Source organism: Ipomoea nil, unplaced genomic scaffold, assembly GCF_001879475.1.
Source record: "Ipomoea nil cultivar Tokyo-kokei standard unplaced genomic scaffold, Asagao_1.1 scaffold0782, whole genome shotgun sequence".
Lineage (NCBI taxonomy): Eukaryota > Viridiplantae > Streptophyta > Magnoliopsida > Solanales > Convolvulaceae > Ipomoea > Ipomoea nil.
In genome coordinates this window covers 432001-440000 of record NW_017617210.1, presented here as the reverse complement: position 1 = coordinate 440000, position 8000 = coordinate 432001, and the positions used below count along the sequence as shown (strand labels likewise).

General features: G+C 38.1%; 1 long non-coding RNA gene across 1 annotated transcript in view; it reads left to right on the top strand.

The window, feature by feature from the left end:
- LOC109177028 overlaps window positions 1-6603 on the top strand; it is a 23805-nt gene extending 17202 nt beyond the window's left edge. The window contains exon 3 of the long non-coding RNA XR_002053499.1: window positions 6512-6603. This is a non-coding gene — a long non-coding RNA (uncharacterized LOC109177028). The remainder of the gene's footprint in view (window positions 1-6511) is intronic.
- The last annotated feature ends 1397 nt before the right edge of the window (window positions 6604-8000 follow it).

The window sequence follows — 8000 nt, the reverse complement described above, 5'->3', positions numbered from 1 at the left end:
ATAGGTTAGCACCTCCGTCTGGAAATGGAGAGAACTAAATAAGTAAGCCCTCACAGGAATATCACTCATCACTCAAGTGTTTGAAGGTATAAATTTCACTCAAGTTCATTCCTATAAAATTGCTCTACCATAAGCTTGCATATCTTCTCAATTACCACTACAAGAATCATGCATGACACAAATCATAAGGACTTTTCAGAAGTTGTAATGGGGATAGGGTTAAGGTAGGGTATATTTAGGAAAGTAGCTTAAACAAAAGCTTTCAAACTAGATGAGCAAATAAATACAAACAATCCAAGACCCTTGCTCAACACTTCCAATTTTGCATTCAAAACATTTCCCATTGACATTTCAAACCAACTATCATTCTCAAAAACAAAGACTTCCTCAATATTACCAGAAATTCCCCTTGCTTCATTTATTTAGAGGTAACTTCAGACTCAGAACAAACTGCTGATCCTCTCTTATTTTTTCTCATGAATTTTCAGCAACATTTTTTTTTCAACATATATTCATCGTTTCTCCCATTTCTCATTTTTTCAATTTTAATACTTTTTTTTTTTTTTTTTGGAATCATGAACTGTCTTCATTTTCTTTTTCATAGAAGACCAACAACAAATTGGCAATGAAGATACAACCCACCTCGTTCTCAATCATATATATTAACAAAAGTAAGTGATCTCCCCCACACTTATTCTTCACAACCTCACCTAGATTACAAGAATAATCCAAAATTTGCTCCACTAGTTATTCAGCTGGGTCAAGGCATTATTTTTAGATATAAAAGGCTTGTAATGTGGTTCAAGATAAGAAAAGAATGGCCATAAAGCTCAAAGTGGTTATCAAAGGAAAATAAATCATAGGACAAACCGGTTATTTGGCTAGTGAGGCTCAAAATCAAATAATGACCTTAATCACACTTGAATCATGCATGGTCTAATTAGCTTTAAAAGAGAATCAAGGCATGCAAGTTCTAGAGAAACAAAATTATGGAAGAAATCACACAATAGGAAGAAAATAAGACCAAGTGTCAGTCAATGGCTCAAAACACTCACAGGCTTATTGCTTACTTAATATAGCCACTACATATCAAACAAGAAATGCTAACAAACTAATCACAACTTGCCAGACTATTTATTCAATCATGCTATGAATTTCAAGAAAAGAAAATATAATAATTTTTTTTAAATAATACTTTTTTACAGAAAATAGTAGTAAAATATTTCTGATTTTTTTTAGGGGCATAAGCAAACAAATAATAAACCTAAATTACCCCCCCCCCCCCCCCCCCACCACACTTATTATTAGCATTGTCCCCAACATTGAATAAAAAAAAACATAAAAGATAAGGAAATTAAAAAAAAAAAGTGAACAAAAGAAAAAGAATGGAACAAACTCCCATTGGGTTGCCTCCCAAGCAGCGCCTTTGTAACACCCCCCAAACAAGACCTATATAAAAGCCTTAACACATGCAGATTAAACAAAAAAACTAGGACAACGGAAGATAAAACGAAAACTGGATAAAAGAAATCCGAACGGGGTGTCACGCCACGTCTACCAAACACGGTAAACGCTACGGCAAACAATCTGCAAGTGTATACATCTATCCCAAAAACATCGGTCTAAAACCACATTGGCGCACAGGCCACAAAACAAGGATAAAGGTGCTAAGCTACCGGGCTCTAGACATCGCGCTCGTCTAAACATCACCTGAAAGATACAAAGATAAACATTGGGACGACGCCCGGTCAGCGATAAATGCTGGTAACACACCAATACCGTTAAGTATCATACATAGATAGATATAAGATGTAAAACCATTTTCGAAACAGAATATATATATATATATATATATATATATATATATATATATATATATATATATATATATATATATATATATATATATATATATATAAGTCAAAACCAAGATCAACAATCAACACAAGACTCATCACTCACAAGGATAACACGGGAACACATCCCAAACCACAAAGGCTAACCACACGCAAAGGATAAAGACTCACCCAACGGTAACACATGTCAAAGCAACACAAGCCTCCGTGACTACACACGTCACAAGAGAAGAACACACAACGCCGGCTTTACAAGCCCTCGCAACATCACCCATCACGAGTTGATATGCCTTCCTTATGCCCTGTTCCAACCTTATGGCTACCCCCAACCTTGTTTCTTCTTTCCAACCATTACCTCCAGGACCCCTGTACTTCTTAGTCCAACCTTATTCCCCCGGGACCGTCGTCCCCCACCAAGGACCACCAATGAGGCCACCAATTCACGGCAACACATGCCCGGATAACACATGTTATCCCCCAAAAACGTGAACCCATCACTCAGGCCACAGCTCCATAATCACGCCACGGCCACCACGAGGACCGCTGCAATACCTTGGTGACTAGTGTCCCATACCACTAATCGTGCAATCCAGGTAAAGCCACACACGCACCACAACTCAACAAGAGTCAAACAACGGATCACAACGAAGGTATGAAACATACTCAATCAAGGAACGAGTCACAGCCCAACAACATCAACGATGAATAACACAAGTTATCATCAACCAAACGGAAGGTACAAACAACACACACGCTAGCATTAAGACAATAAACTAGCATGCTTAACAACGGAGAAACTCAAGATAGTTCCGAGGAACACACAAGACACCTCTTGGTCCAACGAAACACAATGTTGAACACTTAGCACGATTCAAGACACCAAAGTCCTACATGGATACCTACCATATAGTTCTAGACATACGAAACATCAAGGAGACACTCAAATAGTTCCACAAAAGAACAACGGGAAGTCAAAAGACCAAATACCGAGTCAAATGGATCACGGGGAACAAATCCCGAACAAACTCCACCATGTACCCGCGGGTGGACCCACGGGTAGTGCCCCACCCGTGGTTCCGCCCGCGGGAACACATTCCCACAGGGCATTGTACCCGCGGGTAGGTCGGCGGGTGGTGCCCCCCCCGCCGTTCCGCCCCGGTAACATTCCTGTTCCACAACAAATCCCTTCGGGGATTTTCTTCTCCAAACACAAATTCAAGTCCAAAACATGCCAAATCTCACCCAACACAACAAAATGACTTGAATCATGGAAAATGCCAAGCAATGGCACAAAGGAACCCTAAACACAAGCTCTAGATATGCAATATCACAAGACAAATGCACAAACCCTCACATTTCATAGCAAAGCACAAGTAGAATCCAAGAAATCACATATAGGTAAGCAAAATAGGTTTTGTAGAGCATGGGTTACCTCTTGTAGACAAAAGACTTCACTTTACACCACAACAAGCTCCCCACAAGGTTTACTTTCCAAACCCACTTCAAGATTAAACCAAAAGATCATAAAGATCCTACCTTTACGAAAAAGACAACTAAGATGGAACCAAAAACACAAGATGAACTTAGATCTTACCCTCCTAGATGCCCAAATAGGTGAAAGGTTGAATCTTGGAATCTTGACAAGGTTCTCAACTTGGCTTGGAGAATAAGCTACACTTCTTTTCTAGAGAGAAGGTGGAGCTAATTTCTAGGAATTGTAAGGAATGAAATGAAGAAGTCTTCTAGGTTAGGTTACAATACTAACTCTTGGTGAAAAGTCAAGGATACCCTTACTAACCTTTAGAAAGTGTAAGGAACAAGGGAACTCCCAACAAAGCTCAAGGTACAACACAACTTTAAGGTTGACTAGTCAAATACTAGTCCTTGAGTATTAAAAATCAGGATTTTAGGAATTAATTCCACAAATAAAATAGGATTAATTACTCAATTAATCCATGGATTGAATGTGGATTTTTGGGGTGTCACAGCCTTTGTTTATCGTCGTTGCCTCGACTTATGATTTTTCTTTAAATTTCCATCGTCTTTTCGAGTACCTTTGATGATTACAATTATTCAAAGAAATAGTCCCTTCATGCAGATTAGTGCTCAAAAATGATTTATTATTTTTTTCTTTTTCATTAAAAGCAATTTCATCAAATTTAACAAGCTTCAAAGAATCAACAAAAATTGAAAAATTATCTTCACTAGGAGATCTCATGGTATCATAAATATTAAAATTCACAAATTTACTATTAAACTCCATTGTAAGCATACCACTATGAATATCAATTTTAGTTTTTGCAGTTTTTAAGAATGGCATGCGTAATAAAATATGAGAAATTTTATTATTATTTTTCATATCAAGCACATAAAAATCAGCAGGAAAACCAAGTTATTAACTTCAACAAGCAAATCCTCAATCACACCCCTAGGATATGTAGTAGATCCATCAGCCAATTGAATTACTATACTAGTTTTACTCGGGGGTCCAAGATTTAAAGAGGTATAAATAGCATATGACATGAAATTAATAGAAGCTCCTAAATCTAACATAGCATTTTCAAATTTCACACCACTTATCACGCACGAAAAAACATACCTGGGTCTTTGCACTTCTCAGGAAGATTGCCTTGACTAGCCATAGAGACATTCTCTTGCACTTTCACTTCCTCAACTCTTTCTTTATTTTGTTTCTTTTTCAAAGTGCATAACTCTTTTAGAAAATTCGCATAGCGAGGTACTCCTTTCATAGAATCTAAAAATGGTTTATTGCTATCACATTCGCAAAATGTCTCATAGAGATCATTATTTGATTTTCCTCTTACTGGTTCTAAAAGAGCTTGAGGAAATGGGAGTACTAGTTCATAATCAGAAAAAAAAAAAAAAAAGAAGCTTACCTTGGGACTTCTCTTTATTATTGGCAATGTTACCTGCACTTATTTCCTTGTTTAACAAGATCTAGTTTGAGAGGGTAATTTGAAAAAGAAAGTGCAAAGAAAGCTTGTTTAACTAACTTTTGAGAGGGTAATTTGCAATTCAAAACTTAGAAAGACAAATGGGCCAACTAGCAACTACGGTAAGTCGGTTGGAAGCACAGAGTTCTAGCAAATTACTCTCTCAAACTAGATCTTGTTTCTAGCCCTTGTTTAACTAAGTTTTGAATACTAGCCCTTGTTTCTTGAATACTAGATCTTGTCTCTTGTTGGAATAGTTGTGTTTCTTGCTAAAACTGCAAAGTGTTTGTAACACCCTTAATTTTTAAAACATTTAAATCCCATAAAATAAAGGCAAATCTATCATTATCCATCCAATCAAAGCGGAACTAACAACATGAGTGTCGGGGTACTATGCCACGTCTAGGTTTGAGAACCTAGACTGTAACACCCCGTGTTACGGCCTCTAACCTGGACTAATTGTCTAATTGTTTACCAAAAATGATAATTAGAAAAGGGACCTGATCGGGTTAGGATCCCCTTAATTAATTAGGGAGGGTCCACCATGGATCATGGACCCTTATCCTTAAACCAAACCCTTAGTCCTATAAGGAATAGAATAATTAAATCCTTACCATTCAGAACTTAGTTAGGACTCCTAAATATATATAAGGACTTAGGAGGCAGCTAGAAATCCCACCATGATTGATTCCACCACACAAGATTCCCCAGGAATTCCCCTGTCACCAAACGTAGGAAAAACCACGAGGAAGAGATCTTAGAGAAAGAACCTTAGTAGCCAAGGATTCTAATTAAGGCTAAGATGTAACTCATGTCTCAACAAAACCTATTTTTCCTCGCTATATCTTATTCATTTGCTCCTTTGATATATGATTATTTGCTTGAGTCTTGATAGAGCTTTGCTTAGGGTTTATGTGGTGTTTATATGATAATCTTGATGTTTATATGTTCATCTTGATGCTTATGGGACAATCTTTATGTTCTTGATACTATGATAAGTTATATGAATGATCTTGCATTCTGATTATGTCTAGAGCCCTAGGGTAATAACGTGGATTTCGTATTATGTTATTCTTGGTACGTTTGGGTGGGATTTTGCATGTTCGGGTGTTGAGTCTTGGCATGTTTAGGAGTCGTGTTAGGATGTATTTGGTGTGGTTCTTGGTTTAAATCCGTTACTTGAATACGTGGTGTCGTCGTTTGTACTTGAATGTGTCTGGACATGGTTTCGCGTTTCACGAAGGATCCCGGGACCAAAGTATTACATAGGAGTCAGTGGGGGTAGGTGGGGGCAGGGGTGCCCGCCACCTACTCGCTTCCCCGTGCCCTCTTCCCAGTGGGCAGCCAGCGGGCAGGCGACTGCCCGCCGGGGGACCCGCTGGTTTGTATGCCGCCGGGCACCCGCTGGAATATTGGTGCAAACCATGGTGTTTTTCCCCGTTTGATGTTTCCCCGTGTCCCGTTGTATCCCGTTTATCCTGTGTGAGTCTAGTTTGATGTATCGGGTACCGTTCTTAGGATAAAAGAGTCTTGTGTATTGCATGCTAGTTGAATTGGTATCCCGTTGGCCTAGGAGGAAGGTTGTTAGGAATGAATTGTAATAGATTTTGATATGCCATATTGAAAATCGTAGAACCCCAATTTTATTTTGGTTAGACTAGTCGAGTCATAGACCAAGAAAGGGAAAAATAAATTCATTAGTTGAGGAAAATGGATGAAGAAGATATAAAGCCTAAAATCAAGAATTTGCCTAGTGAAAATGGCAAATTGAAGAGGAAGATGTGTGCGCACATTTCATACGCATACATATTCCTCTTCAATTTGCCATTTTTACTAGGCAAATTCTTGATTTTAGGCTTTAAATTTTCTTCATCCATTTTTCTTAACTAATGAATTTATTTTTCCCTTTCTTGGTCTATGACTCAACTAGTCTAACCAAAATAAAATTGGGGTTCTACGATTTAGAATATGGCATATCAAAATCTTTTACAATTCATTCCTAACAAACTTACTCATCACGTCATATGGTCAAAAGTTAATGGATGGACCCTACAAGGAATGAAGTAAGGGACCAAATTGAAGGTGAAATTAGACCATCAATTGGGGGGGGAATGTTTATATGAAGCGCCAGTACACGATATCAACCCTGTGATGTCACATCAAAATAACTCTCTGGAAGTCAATTTAAATACAGAGCTTATTTCAAGAATAGCGATCATTGCAGAAGAAGACACTGGAAATCAACTTCAAGAAGCCGATTCACTTGAAGGAAATTTGCAACTTGTTGAAAACCCAGTTCTACCTGACTCATGAAGGAATCTGTTCAAATCTTTGCACTCCCTCAACATGAGTACAAGCTAAAGCCGTGAAGAAGATGAAGAAGATCTTTTAACATCACTGTTTGCAAAAGTTACAGAGTCAAGTGTTGTTGTGTGTCAAAAAATTGGAACTACTCTAACCGAGCAAGGACATCTCTCTTTGCAACATTTTGAGGACACACGAACCAATTTGAAGGAGCTATTGGGACATCAAAACGCTCTGCAAACAAAAATAAACAGACCGAAAGACATCTAAAAGGAGATCTCACGGAAGGATTATTGGAGATAATCAAACTCATGAAGAAGGAACGAGAAGCTACCGAGAAGATCAACAATGAAAGACACTTGAGACATATAAAGGCCATACAAGATCAAGAGACAAGGATAAATCACCTTGAGATGGAATTATCCTCTATGGCTAATAAAATATCTGGTTTGTAGGATGTTTCTCTCAAAACACATGATGGTGTCAAACTTGTTAAAGCCAATCAAGAACAAGATTCCAAATCCCTTGGATTTTTGATTGATAATGCCATAAGGGGGAATAAATTCTCAATCATCTGGCTTTAAAAAAACAGAAATTCATCGTTGGAAGTCAACCACAACAGCCAGTTTTGACCGCCGCACCAACAAAAGGCCGTGGCCGAGGACATGGGCAACAATCCCAAGTTGGTTTCGCTCAATTTGCAAATCAGAGTCTTGGATCAAGCTCATTGAAAGTTGCTGAAACTCGAGGCTGGTTCGAATGCTTAAAAGGAACCGTAACACCGCAAAAAATTTGGACAACCGAGAATGTGTCGAGTATGGTGAAAAAATTGCCCAAAGCTGATCAAGCTCAATGGATATCTGACAAGAATAATGAAGAAGAAGCG